This window comes from Lissotriton vulgaris, chromosome 1_1 (assembly GCF_964263255.1).
Source record: "Lissotriton vulgaris chromosome 1_1, aLisVul1.2, whole genome shotgun sequence".
NCBI lineage: Eukaryota > Metazoa > Chordata > Amphibia > Caudata > Salamandridae > Lissotriton > Lissotriton vulgaris.
The window spans coordinates 1,013,906,706-1,013,928,571 of record NC_141685.1 but is presented as its reverse complement, the minus strand read 5'-3'; positions in this window follow the sequence as shown (position 1 = coordinate 1,013,928,571).

The window sequence follows — 21,866 nt, the reverse complement described above, 5'->3', positions numbered from 1 at the left end:
ATACATTCACCCCAGTACAGAGATCTGGGCCTAAATCTATCGTTTTTTTGCTCACCATGCCATTCCAGTTTGGACCCAGCCATATGCAAATCAGTCTTGACCCTGCGCCCAATGGAAACAGACCAGCCCGAACTGCCAGGCCAGGTCCTCCCTGGACTGGAAACAAGCATCCTAGGAATGGTATCAGGCTTTCAACCCATCAGCCAGGATAGTTTGACTCCAGTGGCATGGAGAGCACAGGGCCCATGTCTGGGCATACTAGTATTGACCCTGCGCCCAGTGGTAGCCTAAACTTTTCTAGGCGCTGCCCTGGTATAAGTGGTGCTGCTCCGGCTCTCCTTTAACACCTTCGCTGCTAAGGCAATTCCCCTCCTGTGCTGGAAATTGCTATTTTTCATTGTTTTATGACGAGCTGGGCTCGTCATCAGCACACGACCACTGTGCACCATGACGAGCCCAGCTCGTCATCAGCATCGAAAGGGTTAAAAGCCAATTCCCTGATACGGGCAGCTTCCAGTGATGGGGATAGATCCTTCAAAACGATGCACAGGAGGTACCCTTTGACTCCCGGGCACGGTTATCATTCTAGAGGTAGGACTGTAGGGCCGTGGCCGCACCATCTGCTTTTGATCGAGAAGTGGTGGAGATAATGTTGCTGGATTAGTCACCAGTTCTGAGCATTGGACTTTCTGATCTGCTTGTTGTTTTTCGAGTGTCCGGCACTGGCACCCCACAGATTACGGCTTTAACCCACCCAGGCTATCTTTGACCTTCTCTCAAATAAATTCCATCACTTACGTCTCTGATTTGCTCCAGGGCTCCAAAAGGCACAGGGCACCGGACATGTGCTAACTGGGAGCTTTAACCTTGGTGCTGGTGCCATTCCGGCACACGCCTAACCATTTTCTCTTCCGAAAGTCTTGCAGGCTACCCTACCATTAGTGTCAGCACCAGTGCCTTTACCTTGATTGCTTGTTATTGAAGGCACCCTTATCCTTAACTGCCACTCAGCCCAACAATAGGTAGGGATGTCTTTGCTCCTCTACCATAGTCTTCCAGCAACCTCCATATGTCGCAATAGCTGCCTTCCAGTATCTGCTCTTCATCAGGGTAGAGCTGTACATTGCCTCCCGCTCCCTTAGAGTGACCTCTCTGACTCTGTGAGAAGCGGTCGCTCCCCACGCTCCCTGCCTGGATATCGTAGCGCTTGGCTCTCACTGCTTGCCTGTAAAAATATTGCTGCCTGGGTATCGTAGCGCTTGTTAGCATTACTCGTAAAGATCTTGTGCCTGCTATTGTCCTTTGCTCGCATTTAATTTGTGGAAGTTATTTCCCTGCTCGCATTTTTATCTGTGCTATCTGACTGTCGGCGCGCTCGCATTGCTGGACTTTTAAATTAATAATTATTGCCTGATTGTGCTGGTACCACTGCCCATAGCGTCATTCATCTGTGTGCCCCAATCTCGTCCTGTTTCAGTTTTGCTTTCGCTGCCATTTTGTTTGTTGTGCCTCGTAGCCAGCCTCTCCACCCCGCTCCCGCCTCCCAGCTGCTCCTCCCTCCCACTGACTGATTAGGCTCGTCCCGTTGAAAGTAGCGCTGTGACCTCTCTGACTCTGTGAGAAGCGGTTGCTCCACCGGCTCCCTGCCTGGATATCGTAGCGCTTGGCTCTCACTGCTTGCCTCTAAAAATATTGCTGCCTGGGTATCGTAGCGCTTGTTAGCATTACTCGTAAAGATCTTGTGCCTGCTATTGTCCTTTGCTCACATTTAATTTGTGGAAGTTATTTCCCTGCTCGCATTTTTATCTGTGCTATCTGACTGTCGGCGCGCTCGCATTGCTGGACTTTTAACTTAATAATTATTGCCTGATTGTGCTGGTACCACTGCCCATAGCGTCATTCATCTGTGTGCCCCAATCTCGTCCTGTTTCAGTTTTGCTTTCGCTACCATTTTGTTTGTTGTGCCTCGTAGCCAGCCTCTCCACCCCAATCCCGCCTCTCAGCTGCTCCTCCCTCGCTCCGCCCCCCTCCACAATCCACTTATGACAGATGCTTTTGCGCGCAGCGGACGCGCCCTATGCGTGCCGAAGGTGCGCCAAAGGTAAGCCCGTCTACGCCTGGACCGCGCCCAGCGCCAGACCCCCTGTCCCCCGCAAAATCCACTCCGCCCGCATAACGTACGACGCCGCAACCCTCTCAGCCCTTAACCCCGGTCGACCACCAAACTGCTACCTAGCCGTCCCAGGACTCACCCATGGACCCTTCACCTGCCACTCCTGCAAGTTCGACTGCACCAGGAGCCGCACCAAATCTACAAACTACAAACAGAGCCCCGACACTAACCACCTGAAATGCATCCTGCTCAACACCCGCTCAGTCCACAGACACGCCATCGACCTTTGGAACCTACTCGATGTAGGAGAGTAGGGTCTGCAATCATATGATCACCCAGATTTTTTGCTTTTGTTTCACTGGTTTACGACTTTCTCTGGCTGTGGGCCTGCTAATCAGACCCACAGCCTAGCTGTTCTCTCACTAAATTGACATGTGTACCTTAGGTGCATTATCCAATTGGAACTGGTCCACCTTATCAGACCCTGTAACTCAGGGCATAGGTGTACCCAGGGCCTACCAGGGGCTGAAGCATGTATTATGCCACCCCTGGATGGCCATCTAAATCTGACATAACTGGCTGCACGACAGCTGGGGCAAGGTGGTGTAATCACCCTTTGCTTTAGATATAGTATACCTATCTCTAACCCTAAAAATGGACACACAGATTCCTATCAGTCACTCCTATAGCAGGCCTTGACAATCCTGAAGGCAGAGTGCTTGGAATCGTGTGAGATGGTGCTCTGGCATGAGCTGAGCCCGTTTGCAGCTTGCGGAACCAAGTCCTAATAGCTGTTCCATGATAACGCATACCATATACTCTTAAGTGCATTATAATCCTCGCGGTTAAATGCTATCTTTGGTATCGCTTTATCAAAACATGTCGAGTAAGGTGTCATACGAATTGGAATACTAACCCCTCGCCAATTCTGGCGACGGGTATAGCATTCCACCCTTCTAGAGGGACACGACATGTATGTAACTGTGAACCCCGGTTAAAGTTAACTGAAGCCTCAGCTCCACAAAATGGATGCTGCCACCACAGACACGAGTCTGACCTCCTGCTGCTGGGAGTCCTTCCAGCGAGGAGAGCTTGGACAAATGGTTTCCTGTCAGGGGCGGTGCTAGCACCATCCCAGACAGGGTTTTGTGTATCCTGGGTAGGCAGGGCTTTACAGGAAGGTGACTGCAAGTGGCACCCCGGTGCTCACTACGCATCTGCCGGCTAGAACCAGTTCCAGGGGCACACCAGCCCCTGGCCTGGGGAAAGTCCGGCATGGGAGAGGGGTGTAACCACCCCCCTTCCTGGTCCCACCCCTAGGGCAGGACCTAGTCGCGTACCCACCCCTTTCTTTAGGATAAAGGCAGGAGCGGGGACCCTTCCAAATTAGATCATCTTTGAATCAAGAAACTACTTTCTACGAAAGGAACTCTCGACTTCTTCTCAAGATTTCTCCCTTGTGGCTAAGGAGTAGTCACCCTGCATCCGCAGGCACCATCTAAGAACTCTGCGGTTTGCTGCACGTCCTTCCTCAGGAATCCGACCGACCAGCACAACGAGACCCGGCTTCCCTGGCACCTCTGACCTCTACCTACCTCTACAGCTAAGCTGAGAACCGTAGGTGTGACGAGACCTCGAGGGACCGCCCATCATTAGAACTGCACGACTTCTATCCAGCACGACCGCCGAGGGATCCTCTGGTGAGTGCTTTGGGGTCCGGGAAGCCCCGACCCGGAGCAGCTCCAGCACCGAAGTCCAGCCCCCCAGCATCTCCACGATCTGCGTGGGGCCCTTCTGCTTTTTTCTGCTCACCGCGTTGTCTGGCTACTAGCCCGCTGGCTTGTGGCCTTCCCGACGACGATTAACGACGACAACACTGCTGGTCTGGTTGCTCCAGACTGGCCCTTGCTCCCTTCCAAAAGAGGAGCACCCCGGACCCTCCTGGTCCACTCCAGACGCCATTTTAGGTCCACCGCGTGGGCTTGAATTTGCCAAGACTTGTTGCCCCCATCTTGCTTGACTTGAGTGCCGCTTTTGACACCGTCTCCCATTCCATCTTATTATCCACCCTGGAGGGAGTAGGTGTCGGTGGCACCGCCCTGGCCTGGATTGCTAACTTTTTATCTGACCGCACGTTTCAGGTTTTTTCCTCTTCTTCTGCCTCATCCACCCTCCCTTCCTCTCACGGTGTTCCCCAGGGTTCCATCCTGAGTCCCCTTTTTTTCAACCTTTACGTAAGGCCTCTTGCGTTCCTGGCTGAACAGGCTGGCCTCACAATTTACTCCTACGCCGATGACACTCAAGTCATCTATTCCCTATCTACTAATAAAAACCTCCCTTCCTCCTCTCTCCAAATTGGACTGAAGCATATATCGGACTGGATGTTAAAGCACAAACTGAAGCTTAACGGGGATAAAACAGAGCTGCTCCTGTTTGGCCCCGACACCTCTCTATGGGGCCCACACCATTGGCCTCCGGAGATGGGTACTCTACCCACTCCATCAGTGTCTGCTCGCAATCTCGGTGTAATCTTCGACAACCAACTTACCTTTAAACATCATGTTGTGAAAGTTGCAGCCACCTGTACGACCATCATCAGGTGGCTGAGAAAGATCACTTGGATGCTGCCTACAGACACCTTGAGGACCGTCGTCCAGGCCCTTGTCATCTCGCGCCTGGACTATGGGAACATCCTGCTCTTAGGTGCTGCCAAAGAGGTAACCAGAAAATACCAGGTGGTTCAGAATATGGCAGTCCGCCTCATCTGTCACCTGCCTGCCAGATCCTCGGTCACCCACCACAGGCGGAACCTGCACTGGTTGCGCATTGAAAGCAGAGTGCACTTTAAAGCACTCTGCTACATGCATAAAATCATGACTGATAGAGCCCCGCGCTATCTTGCTGCTCTAGTTCAGCAATATGTTCCCCCCCGCACACTTAGGTCCTCATCGCATAACATATTTAAAATTCCGCGCATCAACAGAGCTAAAATGGGTGGCCGCTCGTTTGCTCTGTTGGCCCCATCCTTATGGAATTCTCTTCCTCAGTCCTTGCGCACGGAATCATGCTTTCTGAAATTCCGTAAGGGAATAAAGACCTGGCTTTTCAACAACTAATGTCCCTCCCTTCTATCTCTGATCAGTTTGCTCTAGCGCCGGGAAACCTCCGGGTAGCTGCGCGCTTAATAAATGTAATAATAAATAAAATAAATCCTGGGTCCTGCAACGTCGACAGCATCAACCATTGTGGGACAGCTCGCACCTCCATCCTGGTCGCCGACAACGCCTCCTGGTCCGTGAGACTGCAGAGCCCAGCGTCGCCCACTCACCTGGTCGAGGTGACTACCATCCGGTGCCCTCCTGGTGCCATCTGATCACTGGCTAGTGGTCACGAACTTGGTCCCCTCTGCTTTCAGGTGTCATCCATCTTCAATCCAGGCTTGGATCACTTCGACTATCTTCACTGGTCGCCTGCCAGCAACTTCTTTCTTCAGGCTCCTGGTCCGTCAACGAGGATTCCCGACGTCTTTTGAGACCTATGCAGCTGCAGCCCCTGGGCTAGGTAACTTCGGCATTTCGGTGCCCCAGCATAGCCTCACTATCCAAGGGTCCAGAGTCACTGTCGTTTTCGACCTACCTTATCGGGTTCGCCCGAGAACACTAACTTTGCTTTTACTAGCTCCCATAGACTTTGTCCCGCATCCCGCGTGAGAGTGCACACTCTGCACCCGAGACCCCTATGCCTCCTACTAGTAATCTGAAGGTTCAGTAACGTAGTCCTAGCGATTCCAAAGCCTATTAGTACAGTACTTACCTGCTAGTAATTTCGCATTACACTTCCATAGTATATGGTTTTTCGTGCCCCTCGGGCATTTGTGTAAATTGTGCAACTTGAAGTATTTTCATAAGAGTTTTGTTGTGTGCTTAGTACCCTGTCCTCATAAAGAGTACAGGGCTGTTGTGACTTAAATAAATACACTGTTTATTTTCATAACACTTGTGTGGTGTCCTTTCACTTGGTGTTCAAGGGGTATATGTGATGGTATAACAGCTGGCTTAACACGCCCTCTAGAGTTTAGCCCGAAGACTGCTCGTATCCACGCTACTAGGATAGCTGGTCTATAAGGTTGACTTACAACCAATCACCATAAGGGTTGTTTGGACTGATACAAAGTGCTCACTAGAATAGTGAACATTATATATCAGGCCAACTTTTCACATTGGTGAGCAGCGGTTGGGATTTGAGCTTGCTGTTGTTTTACCACACGTATCCTAAGAATATCTTGTGAAAGATCACATAAGTACTCCAGGTACATATAACTTAACTTAGAATACTCTGAGTTCTACTGAACCAGCTGTTGTAGCTCCTCAAGGCTTAGCACACCTTGGCTACAACTTTTAGCAAGGGATCAGTAGGCAAACAAATAGTGTAGGTAGGTGCATCACTTACACCACACTAGAAACAGCATGTCGGACAAAGGAGGAAACTCTGAGTCTCCCCTTGTGTCAGTAGACCCTCCACAGGTCGCTTCTAGATATGCTGATCTTAGCTTCCAGGAGATGAGACAAGTGTGTACCTCCAGGAAGCTAAAACAGGGTTCTAACCCTACAATCCCATTCCTGATTGGTCTCTTAGAGACTTATGATGCCAGGAGGGCTGGTAACCCAGACCCTTCTAATCCAGATGGGAACATGCCCCCCCTAGAGGGAACCACAGGTGACCCTGACCTTATCCATCTCTCTGCAGAAGGTGAAGAGGAGGATGAGGATCTAGAGCCATCTGAGGACGAGGCAGACAAAGGTCAAGAAGTAGTTAGCCAGCTAACTAGGGACAACTTAAGCAGGCATGAGAATGGTACTAGGAGACCCCTGGGGCCCCTCTCAGGCCAGCTTTACATTGGGAATGGACGAGTTAGGTCTCTATCCAGAGGCTCTAACAGATCCATTCGAACCAATGGCTCTCAGGGCTCTTCTCAAAGAGGGATGACATCCCCTCAGAGGAGAGTGTATGAAGCCAAAGTGAGGGAAGTCAATCTGAGGATTGAAAGGGAAGAACTTGCCCTGGCCAAAGAGAGACTTGCCTTTGCTAGAGAGCAAAAGCTAAGTGGACTAGATTCCACTGGTGGCAGCATTCCCCCAAGGGAAAACAGGAGTTTAGATACTAGACACCTGAGTAAGATAGTGCCCCCCTTTAAACAAGGGGATGATATCCACAAATGGATAACTGCTTTGGAGAGGGCCTGCACTGTGCAGTGTGTCCCCCAGAGTCAGTGGGCAGCTATCGTGTGGCTCTCCTTTGAAGGTAAAGGAAGAGACAAGCTCCTCACTACTAGAGCTGAGGATGCTAATGATTACCAAGTCCTGAAAAATACACTGATAGATGGGTTTGGCCTAACCACTGAGCAGTACAGGTTGCTGTTCAGGGATACCCAGAAAACTCAGTCTCAGGATTGGTCTGACTTTGTAGATTGTGCCACTAAGGCTTTGGAGAGCTGGTTGCTGGGCAGTAAGGTTACTGATTATACAGGATTGTACAATCTGATCATGAGGGAACAGATTTTAAACAATTGTCAGAACCAGTTGTTGCATCAGCACCTTGTTGACTCAGATCTGACCTTTCCCCAAGAATTGGGAAAGAAGGCAGACAGATGGGTCAGAACAAGGGTTAAGCAAAACCAGGGCCAGAACCAGGGTGGTCAGAAGAAAGCAGACCAGAAGGGTAAAGATTCTAAAGGTGAACAAAATGACCAGAAGTCTTCAACAGGTCCCCAACAGCCCAAAGAGGGTGGGGGTCAGGCTTCCCAGAAAAAGAAGAATCAAGAAGGCCAGTCAAAAAGGTGGTGCCAATACTGTAAAAGTAAAACTCACTGGTTTAGTGAGTGCACCAAGAAAGGAGGGCAGACTCCTGCTACTGCAGCCCCTAAGGCACCTGTGCCCCCTAGTACAGCCAGCAGTAGTAGTGCACCTCCCAAGGGTTTAGTGGGGTTAACCTTGGGTTCTGAGGGGTATGACAACTTAGTTGGCACACTCACTCAGGCTGTCCTGGTCTGTACAGGGGATATGGATATATCCCCTGATGTCAGTCCCAATACTTTGGGCAAATACAGGCAGACACCTTTGATAAATGGAAAAATGGCTCAGGCCTATAGGGACACTTATGCCAGTGTCACCATGGTGACACCTAACTTTGTGGACCCTGGACAGATCATGCCAGGTACAGATTTCCTGGTGACCAATGCCAGCAACGTCACTACCAGTCATAGTATGGCGATTGTTGCTTTCTCCTGGGGAGGGGTAAATGGCCAGAAAAAGGTTGTAGTTAGTTCAGACCTCCCAGTGGATTGTTTGTTTGGCAATGATTTGGAGTCATCACAATAGTCAGAAGTGGAGCAGAGGACTCACATGGAGATGTTAGGCTTGCCAGCACATGTGCTTGCTGTGACTAGGTCACAGGTCAGAAGATGCCCCACTGAACAGGTGCTGGATCCTGGAACAATGGACCAGACACCTCCCAAGAAGAAGAGCAGTAGGGTTAAGGCATTGCCTTCCCCCTTGCCCCAGGTTGAGGATCAAGTCTCAGAGGAGGCTGACCTACAGGAATTGAGGGAAACTGAGCCTAAAGAATTTGAACGTGATCAGGTTGAGTTTCTGGGCTCAGGGGGACCCTCAAGAGAAAACCTGGGGAAGGACCAGTTAGACTGCCCTTCCCTTGAACCCCTCAGACAGCAGGCTGCTGCTGAGGCTGCTGGGAACGCCACAGGTACCCACAAGGTATACTGGGATGATGGACTCCTGTACACTGAGGCAAGGGACCCCAAGCCTGGCATGGCCAGGAGGCTGGTTATCCCCTTGTCTCAGAGAGGTTTCCTTCTTACCTTGGCCCATGGGATTCCCTTAGCAGGACACTTAGGCCAGACAAAGACTTGGGACAGGCTTGTCTCACACTTTCACTGGCCTCACATGAATGAGGATACCAAGGAGTTTTGTCGCTCCTGTGTCACTTGCCAAGCCAGTGGTAAGTCAGGTGGCACAACAAAGGCCCCCCTTATACCAATGCCTGTGGTGGGGGTGCCCTTTGAAAGAGTGGGGATTGACATTGTTGGTCCAATGGAACGCCAGACAGCATCAGGGCACAAGTTTATACTGGTGGTGGTGGACCATGCCACCAGGTATCCTGAAGCTATTCCCCTTAGGACCACTACAGCACCTGTTGTGGCAAGAGCCCTAGTTGGAGTGTTCTCCAGAGTGGGCTTCCCCAAGGAGGTTGTCTCTGACAGAGGTGCAAACTTCATGTCAAGCTACTTAACTGCTATGTGGAAGGAATGTGGTGTCAACTACAAGTTCACTACACCCTATCATCCACAATGCAATGGGCTTGTTGAAAGGTTCAACAGGACCCTGAAAGGGATGATTCATGGACTACCTGAAAAGCTCAGGCGTAGATGGGATGTCCTGATTCCCTGCCTTTTATTTGCTTATAGAGAAGTCCCACAAAAGGGGGTTGGCTACAGCCCTTTTGAACTTTTGTATGGGCATCCTGTAAGAGGACCATTGTGTTTGGTGAAGGAAGGATGGGAGAGACCTCTCAAAAAGCCTGCAACCAACATAGTGGACTATGTACTTGGTCTCCGCTCCAGGATGGCTGAGTACATGGAAAAGGCATCTGAAAACCTTAAGGCCAGCCAAGAACTCCAAAAAGCTTGGCATGACCAAAAGGCTGTCCTGACTGTTTAGCAGCCTGGAAAGAAGGTGTGGGTGTTGGAGCCAGTGGCCCCAGCAGCACTCAAAGACAAATGGTCTGGGCCCCACACAATTCTTGAGCAAAAGGGAGAGGTCACCTACCTGGTGGACCTTGGAACTCCCAGGAGCCCCCACAGGGTGCTCCATGTCCACAGGCTCAAAGCATATGTCGACAGGAAGGACATGAGCTTGCTCATGGCCATAGATGAGGGGCAGGAGGAAGAGAGTGACCCTCTCCCAGACCTGCTCACTCAGAATCCTGATGATGGGTCAGTAGATGGTGTTGTCTTTTGTGGCAGCCTCTCTGAACATCAACAGAAGGATTGCAAACAAGTTCTTCAATCCTTCAGGCATATGTTCTCTCTGACACCCAGTCAGACCAATTGGTGTACCCATGAGGTTGACACTGGTGACAGCTTGCCAGTCAAGAGTAAAATCTACAGGCAGCCTGATCATGTTAGAGACTGCATCAAAACTGAAGTGCAGAAAATGTTGGAGCTGGGAGTCATTGAACCCTCAGATAGCCCTTGGGCTAGCCCAGTAGTTCTAGTGCCAAAACCTCACACCCAGGGTGATAAGAAAGAGATGAGGTTTTGCGTAGACTACAGAGGTCTCAATGCAGTCACTAAGACTGATGCCCACCCAATACCAAGGGCAGATGAGCTTATAGATAGATTGGCTTCTGCCAACTACTTAAGTACATTTGACCTGACAGCTGGGTATTGGCAAATCAGGTTAGCTGAGGATGCCAAGCCCAAGACAGCATTTTCTACCCCTGGTGGGCATTATCAATTTGTGGTAATGCCCTTTGGTGTGACTGGTTACTACAGAAAGTTTGTCAGGAATTATGGATCAATTGTGACTCCACTAAATGAACTGACAAGTAAGAAAATGCCAAAAAAGGTTCAGTGGACAGCAGGCTGTCAAAAAGCATTCGATGACCTAAAGCAGGCCATGTGCACAGCACCTATCCTCAAGAGTCCAGACTACTCCAAACCATTCATTGTCCAAACAGATGCTTCGGAGTTGGGTGTGGGAGCTGTTCTATCTCGACTGAATTTTGATGGTAATGACCAGCCCATTGCTTTTATAAGCAGAAGGCTGACCCCCAGAGAGAAAAATTGGTCAGCTATTGAGAGGGAGGCCTTTGCTGTGGTTTGGGCCCTGAAGAAACTGAGGCCATACTTGTTTGGCACTCATTTCAAGATTCAGACCGACCATAAGCCCCTCTTATGGCTAAATCAGATGAAGGGTGAAAACCCCAAACTGCTTAGGTGGTCCATTTCCCTACAGGGGATGGATTTTACAGTGGAGCATAGACCTGGCACTGATCATGGCAATGCAGATGGGCTCTCCAGGTATTTCCACTTAGAACAAGAAGACTCACCTGGTCAAGGTTAGTTTATTGTCCCAAAGTTTTGGGGGGGGGGTCATGTAGGAGAGTAGGGTCTGCAATCCTATGATCGCCCAGATTTTTTGCTATTGTTTCACTGGTTTACGACTTTCTCTGGCTGTGGGCCTGCTAATCAGACCCACAGCCTAGCTGTTCTCTCACTAAATTGACATGTGTAACTTAGGTGCATTATCCAATTGGAACTGGGCCACCTTATCAGACCCTGTAACTCAGGGCATAGGTGTACCCAGGGCCTACCAGGGGCTGAAGCATATATTATGCCACCCCTGGATGGCCATCTAAATCTGACACAACTGGCTGCATGACAGCTGGGGCAAGGTGGTGTAATCACCCTTTGCTTTAGATATAGTATACCTATATCTAACCCTAAAAATGGACACACAGATTCCTATCAGTCACTCCTATGGCAGGCCTTGACAATCCTGAAGGCAGAGTGCTTGGAATCGTGAGAGATGGTGCTCTGGCATGAGCTGAGCCCGTTTGCAGCTTGCGGAACCAAGTCCTAATAGCTGTTCCATGATATCTGAAAGAAACACGTTAGTGTTAGATTCCTTACCTTAGAATATCCCCAGGCGTCAGTCTGGATCCGGAAACTTTTGCGTAGCAGTACCCCTGCGCGTCGGTAGGCGTTGTCTGCAGGCGTCCCCTGCGGCTCCGCGTCCGTCGTCTGCGTCGTGCGCTGTGATGACGTCGCTGGAGTATATAGACGCCGCCTCCGCGCGCTGACGTCAGTTCTTCTTTTTTCCGCGCCAGTTAGCGCAGATCCGAAGAGCAGTACTCCGGTCTTTTGACCAACTTTGTTAAACTCTATATCTTTTTTGGTGCCTGGTAGGATGCCCGGTTTCAAGAATTGTGACGGGTGTGACCGCAGGATGTCGGTCACGGACCATCACCGACTCTGTCTCCGGTGCCTGGGCCCCGACCACGACGTGGACGCCTGCGTCGACTGCCGGGCTCTCACTAACAAGGCTAGACGGGAGCGGTCCCGCAAGCTGCTTGAGCTCCGGGTGTCGGCCCCGCGTCGGGAGCGGTCTCGGTCCGGCCGGAGGTCCAGGGAGCGTTCGAGGGAGCGGTCGCGGAGCCGCGCCGAGCGCTCCGGAAGTCGTCACCATTCGTCGGGCTCATCAGGTAAGAAACACAAGAAGTCGGGGCGTCGTCATCGTACCCCCGACTCCCCCCGACGCTCGCGCGACGCGGCCGGGGGTTCGGGTGACCCCAACTCCGCGGCTCCGCGAGAGTCGCCGGCGCGGCCTGCCCCATACCCTCCGGTCCCTGGGCACGGTGCGACGCCTGAGGAGATTGAGGCGTTCCTCATGGCCATGAGGGCGCTCAGTTCTCCGACGGGCCTACGGCGCCTTCGGGCCCAGTGCTACCGTCCGGGGGCCCTAGCGGGTCGGGTATCCCTGGCTCGACGCCATCGGGTGCTCCGGCCCCGGTGCCGCCGACGGCTCCGACCCCGGCGCCGCAAGGGCCTTCGGGGTCGACGCCGGCTGGCCTGCCAGCTGGCCCGGCGCCGATTCCATCGGGGTTACCCCCGACGCTGCCCCAGCGCGGCGCCGGTTCTCCTGTGCCGGCTTCGGCCGGCTCCGGGCGGCGCCGTCCCCATTCCTTCCCCGAATCCGGACGCGGAGTCGGACCGGCGTCGATCGACGCCGGGCTCGACGCCGATGGGGCCTGTGAACCCCGAGGAGCCAGTCTACATCGTTGACTCCGAGTATGGAGATGATGAAGAGTACGGGGAAGGTTGGGAGGGGTCTGAGGACCCTCTGTCACGTGAGTGCCAGTATGACCCGGACTGGACAGGTGATTTGGGGGATGCCAGTGGTCTGGACGACTCTCCTAACCCTGGTTTTGTCTCTCCTCCTTCCGTGGAGTCGGTGGAGGGAGCTGCATATTCAGTGGTGCTGATGAGGGCTGCCAAGGCCTTACACCTTGAGCTCCCCGTCGCGGCCGTGAGGCCTAACATCCTCACTGAGGTCTTCAAACCGCAGTCATGCCCACAGGAGCCACTGCTGCCGTTTAACGAAGCCCTGTCAGACGTTCTGTTGGGCACGTGGTCCAGGCCCGCTTCAGGTTCGCCTGTTGATCGGAACGTGGCCAGACGCCACCGTCCTAGTCCGGACGACCCCAAATTCCTGTCCGCCGATCCCACTCCCGAGAGTCTGGTGATCCAGGCCTCTACCTCCCAGACCGCATTCCCGTCGGCCCCGCCCGATCGGGAATCCAAGAGGTATGACCAGTATGGTAAGAAGTCTTCTCGTCCCTGAGTCTGGGACTGCGGTCTTGCAACACCGCATGCCTCTTGGGCCGCTACACCCACTCTGTGTGGGACACGGTCGCGGAAGTGCTGCCAGAATGCCCCATGGAGGTGCGGGCGAAGCTCGGCAAGGCTGTGGCTGAGGGCCGAGACGCAGCTAAATATTCCATACGGTGTGGTCTTGATACGACCGACTCGCTGGGCAGAGCTATGTCAACGACGGTGGCGATTCGTCGCCACGCCTGGCTGAGATCCGCCAACTTTTCGGCAGACGTCCAAAATGCCTTGATGGACATGCCGTTCGATGGCTGTCGCCTCTTTGGTGACAAGGCGGACCACGCGCTGGAACGCTTCAAGGACTCCAGGGTCACGGCCAAGTCCTTGGGTCTTTCGACCCAGCGCCAGCAAACGGGTTCGTTTCGCCCCTTTCGTGGCCAAGGAAGGGGCGTCCCCACACGTGCTGCCAGCCACGCACCGCAACAATCTTTTCAACGCGGTGGCGGCCGTGGAAACCGCCGTGGAGGCGGTCGGGGTCAACGGCGGGGTCAGGCCACACCTCCCCCCGCAGCATCTGCCTCCAAATCCTCCTAGTCCGTGCTTTCGGCCCCATGTGACGCCAGTGGGTGGCAGGGTTCGCCATCACCACGCTCACTGGCGCACAATTACATCGGACAGGTGGGTGCTGCAACTCGTCCGAAGGGGCTACTCCCTCCCCTTCGAGACTACTCCTCCAGCCATGCCACCGCAGAACCACCGTGTGTCGGGGGACCTCTTGGCACTTCTGCAGGAGGAAGTTACGGCCCTCTTGGCCAAGGGGGCCATCGAGCGCGTTCCTAGGCCAGAAGTAGGGCGTGGTTGCTATTCCCACTACTTTCTGGTACCCAAGAAGGACAAGGGGGGCCTACGTCCTATCTTGGATCTAAGGAACGTCAACGGCTTCCTCCGGAAGGAGAAATTCAAGATGTTGACGTTAGCTCAGGTCTTGGCTGCTCTAGACCCACAAGACTGGATGGTAGCGTTGGACTTGCAGGATGCGTATTTTCACATCCCCGTCCTGCCGGCCCACCGGCGTTACCTGCGGTTCACGGTAGGCCAGGAGCACTTTCAGTTTATCGTGCTTCCCTTCGGCCTTACCAGCGCCCCACGGGTGTTCACAAAGGTGATGGCGGTGGTCGCAGCCCATCTGCGCAGGTTAGGGGTTTCAGTCTTCCCCTACCTAGACGACTGGTTGTTGAAGGCGGGCTCGCCCCAGACAGTCGTCCACCACCTTCAGATGACGGCAGACCTCTTGCACGTCCTGGGGTTCTCCATCAATGTGCCGAAATCACACCTGTGTCCCTCTCAAAAGCTCCTTTTCATCGGAGCAGTTCTGGACTCGGCGCAGTTTCGGGTTTATCCTCCGGAACGGCGGGTCCGGGATATACAGGCTTTGATTCCCATCTTTCAGCCGCTATCCCGGGTTTCGGTCAGGTTGACGCTGCGGCTGCTGGGACTGATGGCTTCCTGCATCCTTCTGGTGCATCACGCCCGGTGGCGGATGCGGGCTCTGCAGTGGGACCTGAAATTTCAGTGGGCCCAGCATCAGGGCAACTTGTCCGACCACGTCTTGATCTCGGAGGGCACTGCGAGACAACTGCAGTGGTGGCTTACGGACCGCGATTGGGTCAGAGGCAGATCCCTCTCCCTTCCCCAACCGGAGCACGTTGTCGTGACGGACGCGTCCCTCCAGGGCTGGGGTGGCCACTTGGGAGAGGCGGAGATCAGAGGCATCTGGTCTCCGGCGGAGTCCCGGCTCCATATCAACCTGTTGGAGCTGCGGGCGATTCGTCTAGCACTGAAGGCATTCCTCCCCTTTGTCAACGGGAGTGCAGTGCAGGTGTTCACCGACAACACCACCGCCATGTGGTACTGCAACAAACAGGGCGGAGTGGGGTCGTGGACCCTTTGCCAGGAGGCTCTGCGCCTCTGGCAGTGGCTGGAACGTCAGGGCGTGACTTTGACGGTTCAACACCTGGCAGGTTCTCTGAACGCCAGGGCGGACGAACTCAGCCGTCGGTGCTCGATGGATCACGAATGGCGTCTGAACTCGGACGTGGCGCAAGGTCTCTTTCAGCAGTGGGGAGAGCCTTGGTTAGATCTATTCGCCACAGAAGAGAATGCGCAATGTCATCAGTTCTGCGCGTTGGAGTTTCCAAGACGGCACTCGCACGGCGACGCCTTTCGGCGCGAGTGGAGTTGCGGTCTGTTATACGCCTTTCCGCCTATACCACTTCTGCCCAGAGTGCTGAAGAAGATCAGGCGCGACCGGGCCCAAGTCATCCTTGTGGCTCCGGACTGGGCTCGAAGGTACTGGTATCCCGAGCTACTCAGCATGTCAGTCGGTCCCCCGATCCGCCTGCCCCTTCAGGAGGACCTTCTGTCGCAGCAGCAGGGGACGGTCCTCCACCCGAACCTGTCCAGTCTCCACCTCCATGCTTGGAGATTGAGCGGCGGCAGTTGAGGCCATTTGACTTGCCTCCTGAAGTCTGTGATGTAATTCTGGCAGCCAGGCGTCCCTCCACGAAGTCGGTATACGCCTGTCGGTGGAACAGATTTGTGGCATGGTGCACAGCAAAGGCTGTGAATCCTCTTTCTGCCCCTCTTTCCGAGGTTCTTCTGTTTCTTCTCTCTCTTGCCCAGCAGGGCTCTGCTCTGGGCACTATCAAGGGCTACCTTTCGGCCCTTTCAGCCTTTCTAAGGCTTCCTGATCAGCCTTCTTTGTTCAAGTCCCCGATTGTCACGAGATTCTGGAAGGGCATCACACACATGTATCCACCTGTTCCGTTTATGATGCCTCAGTGGGACTTGAACCTGGTTCTAACCTTTTTGATGTGTGCTCCCTTTGAGCCCCTTCATTCTTGTCCTCTCCGTCTCCTGACTTTAAAGACGGCTTTCCTGGTTGCCATCACCTCTGCCAGGAGAGTGAGTGAGCTCCAGGCTCTTTCTGTCCAACCCCCTTTCCTGTCCATTCATCCTGACAAGGTGGTTCTTAGGACTAGACCTTCTTTCCTGCCCAAAGTAGTTTCTGCTTTTCACATCGGGCAGTCCATCACCCTCCCTTCCTTCTTTCCGCCTCCGCATCCTTCAAAGGATGAAGAGCGGCTCCATCGTCTGGACCCAAAACGTGCGCTTTCATTTTATATGGATCGCACACGCCAGTTCCGGGTGGATGACCAACTGTTTGTTGGCTACGTGGGTGCGAAGAAGGGACGGGCGGTGTGTAAACGAACCATCTCTCGGTGGGTCGTTCTGTGCATCAAAGCGTGCTACTCTTTGGCTCGGAAGGAGCCTCCTGTTGGTCTGAGGGCCCATTCCACTCGGGCCACGGCGGCTACTACTGCCCTGGGCCGGGGAGTCCCCTTGCAGGACATTTGCCAGGCGGCTACGTGGGCCTCGCTGCACACCTTTGCGAGGCACTACTGCCTGGACAGTCAAGTCTGGAGGGATGGCTTCTTTGGCCATTCTGTCCTCCAGGACTTTCTGGTGTAGGAATGTATTGGTTCGCAGACCCACCACCGGGGTTGGTATTGCTGGGGTATCTATTCTAAGGTAAGGAATCTAACACTAACGTGTTTCTTTCAGATGAACAAGTTACTTACCTTCGGTAACGATATATCTGTAAGAAACATTAGTTAGTGTTAGATTCCTTACCGAACCCACCCATCCTCCCCGTTCTGCGAACTGATACCTAGGGTTAAGGACATCCCTTTCAGGGCCCTAGTTTCAAATGGCACCAGTGTTGGTTCTCTCATGGCTCTGCGTTTTCTGGCGCGGAAAAGCTGTGTACAAAGAACTGACGTCAGCGCGCGGAGGCGGCGTCTATATACTCCAGCGACGTCATCACGACGCCGACGACGTACGCGGAGCCGCAGGGGACGCCTGCAGACGACGCCTACCGACGCGCAGGGGTACTGCTACGCAAAAGTTTCCGGATCCAGACTGACGCCTGGGGATATTCTAAGGTAAGGAATCTAACACTAACTAATGTTTCTTACAGATATATCGTTACCGAAGGTAAGTAACTTGTTCAACGCATACCATATACTCCTAAGTGCATTATAATCCTCGCGGTTAAATGCTATCTTTGGTATCGCTTTATCAAAACATGTCGAGTAAGGTGTCATACGAATTGGAATACTAACCCCTCGCCAATTCTGGCGACGGGGTTAGCATTCCACCCTTCTAGAGGGACACGACATGTATGTAACTGTGAACCCCGGTTAAAGTTAACTTAAGCCTCAGCTCCACAAAATGGATGCTGCCACCACAGACACGAGTCTGACCTCCTGCTGCTGGGAGTCCTTCCAGCGAGGAGAGCTTGGACAAAGGGTTTCCTGTCAGGGGCGGTGCTAGCACCATCCCAGACAGGGTTTTGTGTATCCTGGGTAGGCAGGGCTTTACAGGAAGGTGACTGCAAGTGGCACCCCGGTGCTCACTACGCATCTGCCGGCTAGAACCAGTTCCAGGGGCACACCAGCCCCTGGCCTGGGGAAAGTCCGGCATGGGAGAGGGGTGTAACCACCCCCCTTCCTGGTCCCACCCCTAGGGCAGGACCTAGTCGCGTACCCACCCCTTTCTTTAGGATAAAGGCTGGAGCGTGGACCCTTCCAAATTAGATCATCTTTGAATCAAGAAACTACTTTCTACGAAAGGAACTCTCGACTTCTTCTCAAGATTTCTCCCTTGTGGCTAAGGAGTAGTCACCCTGCATCCGCAGGCACCATCTAAGAACTCTGCGGTTTGCTGCACGTCCTTCCTCAGGAATCCGACCGACCAGCACGACGAGACCCGGCTTCCCTGGCACCTCTGACCTCTACCTACCTCTACAGCTAAGCTGAGAACCGTAGGTGCGACGAGACCTTGAGGGACCGGCCATCATCAGAACTGCACGACTTCTATCCAGCACGACCGCCGAGGGATCCTCTGGTGAGTGCTTTGGGGTCCGAGAAGCCCCGACCCGGAGCAGCTCCAGCACCGAAGTCCAGCCCCCCAGCATCTCCACGATCTGCGTGGGGCCCTTCTGCTTTTTGCTGCTCACCGCGTTGTCTGGCTACTAGCCCGCTGGCTTGTGGCCTTCCCGACGACGATCAACGACGACAACACTGCTGGTCTGGTTGCTCCAGACTAGCCCTTGCTCCCTTCCAAAAGAGGAGCACCCCGGACCCTCCTGGTCCACTCCAGACGCCATTTTAGGTCCACCGCGTGGGCTTGAATTTGCCAAGACTTGTTGCCCCAATCCTGGGTCCTGCAACGTCGACAGCATCAACCATCGTTGACAGCTCGCACCTCCATCCTGGTCGCCGACAACGCCTCCTGGTCCGTGAGACTGCAGAGCCCAGCGTCGCCCACTCACCTGGTCGAGGTGACTACCATCCGTTGCCCTCCTGGTGCCATCTGATCACTGGCTAGTGGTCACGAACTTGGTCCCCTCTGCTTTCAGGTGTCATCCATCTTCGATCCAGGCTTGGATCACTTCGAACCATCTTCACTGGTCGCCTGCCAGCAACTTCTTTCTTCAGGCTCCTGGTCCGTCAACGAGGATTCCCGACGTCTTTTGAGACCTATGCAGCTGCAGCCCCTGGGCTAGGTAACTTCGGCATTTCGGTGCCCCAGCATAGCCTCACTATCCAAGGGTCCAGAGTCACTGTCGTTTTCAACCTACCTTATCGGGTTCGCCCGAGAACACTAACTTTGCTTTTACTAGCTCCCATAGACTTTGTCCCGCATCCCGCGTGAGAGTGCACACTCTGCACCCGAGACCCCTAGGCCTCCTACTAGTAATCTGAAGGTTCAGTAACGTAGTCCTAGCGATTCTAAAGCCTATTAGTACAGTACTTACCTGCTAGTAATTTCGCATTACACTTCCATAGTATATGGTTTTTCGTGCCCCTCGGGCATTTGTGTAAATTTTGCAACTTGAAGTATTTTCATAAGAGTTTTGTTGTGTGCTTAGTACCCTTTCCTCATAAAGAGTACAGGGCTGTTGTGACTTAAATAAATACACTGTTTATTTTCATAACACTTGTGTGGTGTCCTTTCACTTGGTGTTCAAGGGGTATATGTGATGGTATAATAGCTGGCTTAACACGCCCTCTAGAGTTTAGCCCGAAGACTGCTCGTATCCACGCTACTAGGATAGCTGGTCTATAAGGTTGACTTACAACCAATCACCATAAGGGTTGTTTGGACTGATACAAAGTGCTCACTAGAATAGTGAACATTATATATCAGGCCAACTTCTCACACTCGACACCACTTCGCCGGACGTCGCCTTCCTTACAGAAACCTGGATGAACGCCTCATCAGCTCCCGACATCGCCATAGCCATCCCGGAGGGCTACAAGATCATCCGAAAGGACCGCACCAACCAAACAGGAGGTGGCATCGCCATCGTCCATAAGAACACCATCCGCATCACGACCAGTTCCGACGATAATCTCGCTACCGTCGAACACCTTCACTTCCAGATCCACACCGACCCCAAGACCACACTCAGAGGCACCCTCATCTACAGGCCACCAGGACCCCGCACACAATTCAGCGAAGACATCGCTGACTTCATTAGCCCACACACCCTCCCCTCCGAGGACTACATTCTACTGGGAGACCTCAACTTCCACCTGGAAAAGAAAAACGACTGCAACACCACCACCCTTCTGGCCAACCTGGCCAACCTCGGACTCTAACAACTTGTTGATACCCCCACCCACTATGCCGGGCACACGCTTGACCCAATCTTCACCTCCAGCAAGCACATCTCCTTCAACCACACCACAGCTCTCCATTGGACGGACCACAGTTGCGTTCACTTCAACTACAAAAAGACCACGACCCACAACCTCCCACAACCAATCCCCCGAAGAAACTGGAACAAAATTACCACCAACCAGCTCTTCACATCGCTTCACCAAAACCCTCCTGCCAAATCATCGGACCCAAACCAAGCAGCCACCAACCTCACACAATGGATCTCCCACAGCGCCGACGAACTAGCACCCTTGAAACATCATCAAATCAAGCAAGGTAGCAAAAAAGCCCCCTGGTTCAACAATGACCTTAAGAAATCCAAGAAGTTCTGTCGCACCCTCGAGAAAGCCTGGAGAAAAAACTCAACCACTGACAACCTGGCCACCTTAAAGAACGCCACCCGCAAACACCACCAACTGATCCGATCCACCAAGAAATCAGCATTCAAGGATCGACTTGACAACAACGCCCACAACAGCAAGGAACTATTCAACATCTTCAAAGAATTTACCAACCCCACCGCCGGCACCAACGACATCACTCCCTCCCAAGACCTCTGCGACTCCCTAGCCTCATTCTTCCACAGCAAAATCGCCGACATACATAACAGCTTTGAAAACCAGTCCGGAGACCAGTCCACTCCACCCACCTCCGAACCAAAACCCCCCTCTAACAACCTTTACACCTGGAACCCAATCACCACTGAAGACACCATCCGCCTGATGAACTTCATCCACTCAGGATCGCCAACCGACCCATGTCCCCACCACATTTTCAACAAAGCAGACTCCATTATCACACCCCATCTCCGAGACGTCATCAACTGCTCCCTCAACTCCGCTACCTTCCCGTAAAGCTGGAAACATGCCGAACTCAGCGCCCTTCTGAAGAAACCCACAGCAGACCCCACTGAACTTAAGAACTACCGCCCCATCTTGCTCCTCCCATTCCCTGCCAAAGTCATTGAGAAAGCCGTCAACAGTCTGCTCGCCGCCTTCCTCGAATCCAACAAATCCCTCGACCCCTCACAATCCGGCTTCCGAACCAAACACAGCACCGAAACCGCCCTCATCGCAGCAACAGACAACATTCTAACACTACTGGACAACGGAGAAACAGTTGCCCTCATCCTACTTGACCTCTCCGCAGCCTTCGACACAGTCTGTCATAGCACCCTCATACAACGCCTCAGCAACCTCGGAATACAAGGAAAAGCATTGGACTGGATCATCTCGTTCCTCGCCGGAAAAACCCAGAGAGTCCGCCTCCCCCCTTTTAGATCAGAGGCCACCGAAGTCCTCTGCGGCGTACCACAAGGATCTTCACTCAGTCCCACCCTCTTCAACGTATACATGAGTCCCCTCGCATCCATCGCGCGCCAACACAACCTCAACATCATCTCCTACGCAGACGACACCCAGCTGATCCTCTCCCTCACCAAAGACCCAAACACCGCCAAAACCAACTTACACAAAGGAATGAAAGAAGTAGCCGAGTGGATGCAGAACAGCCGTTTAAAACTGAACTCGGACAAAACGGAAGCCCTCATCTTAGGTT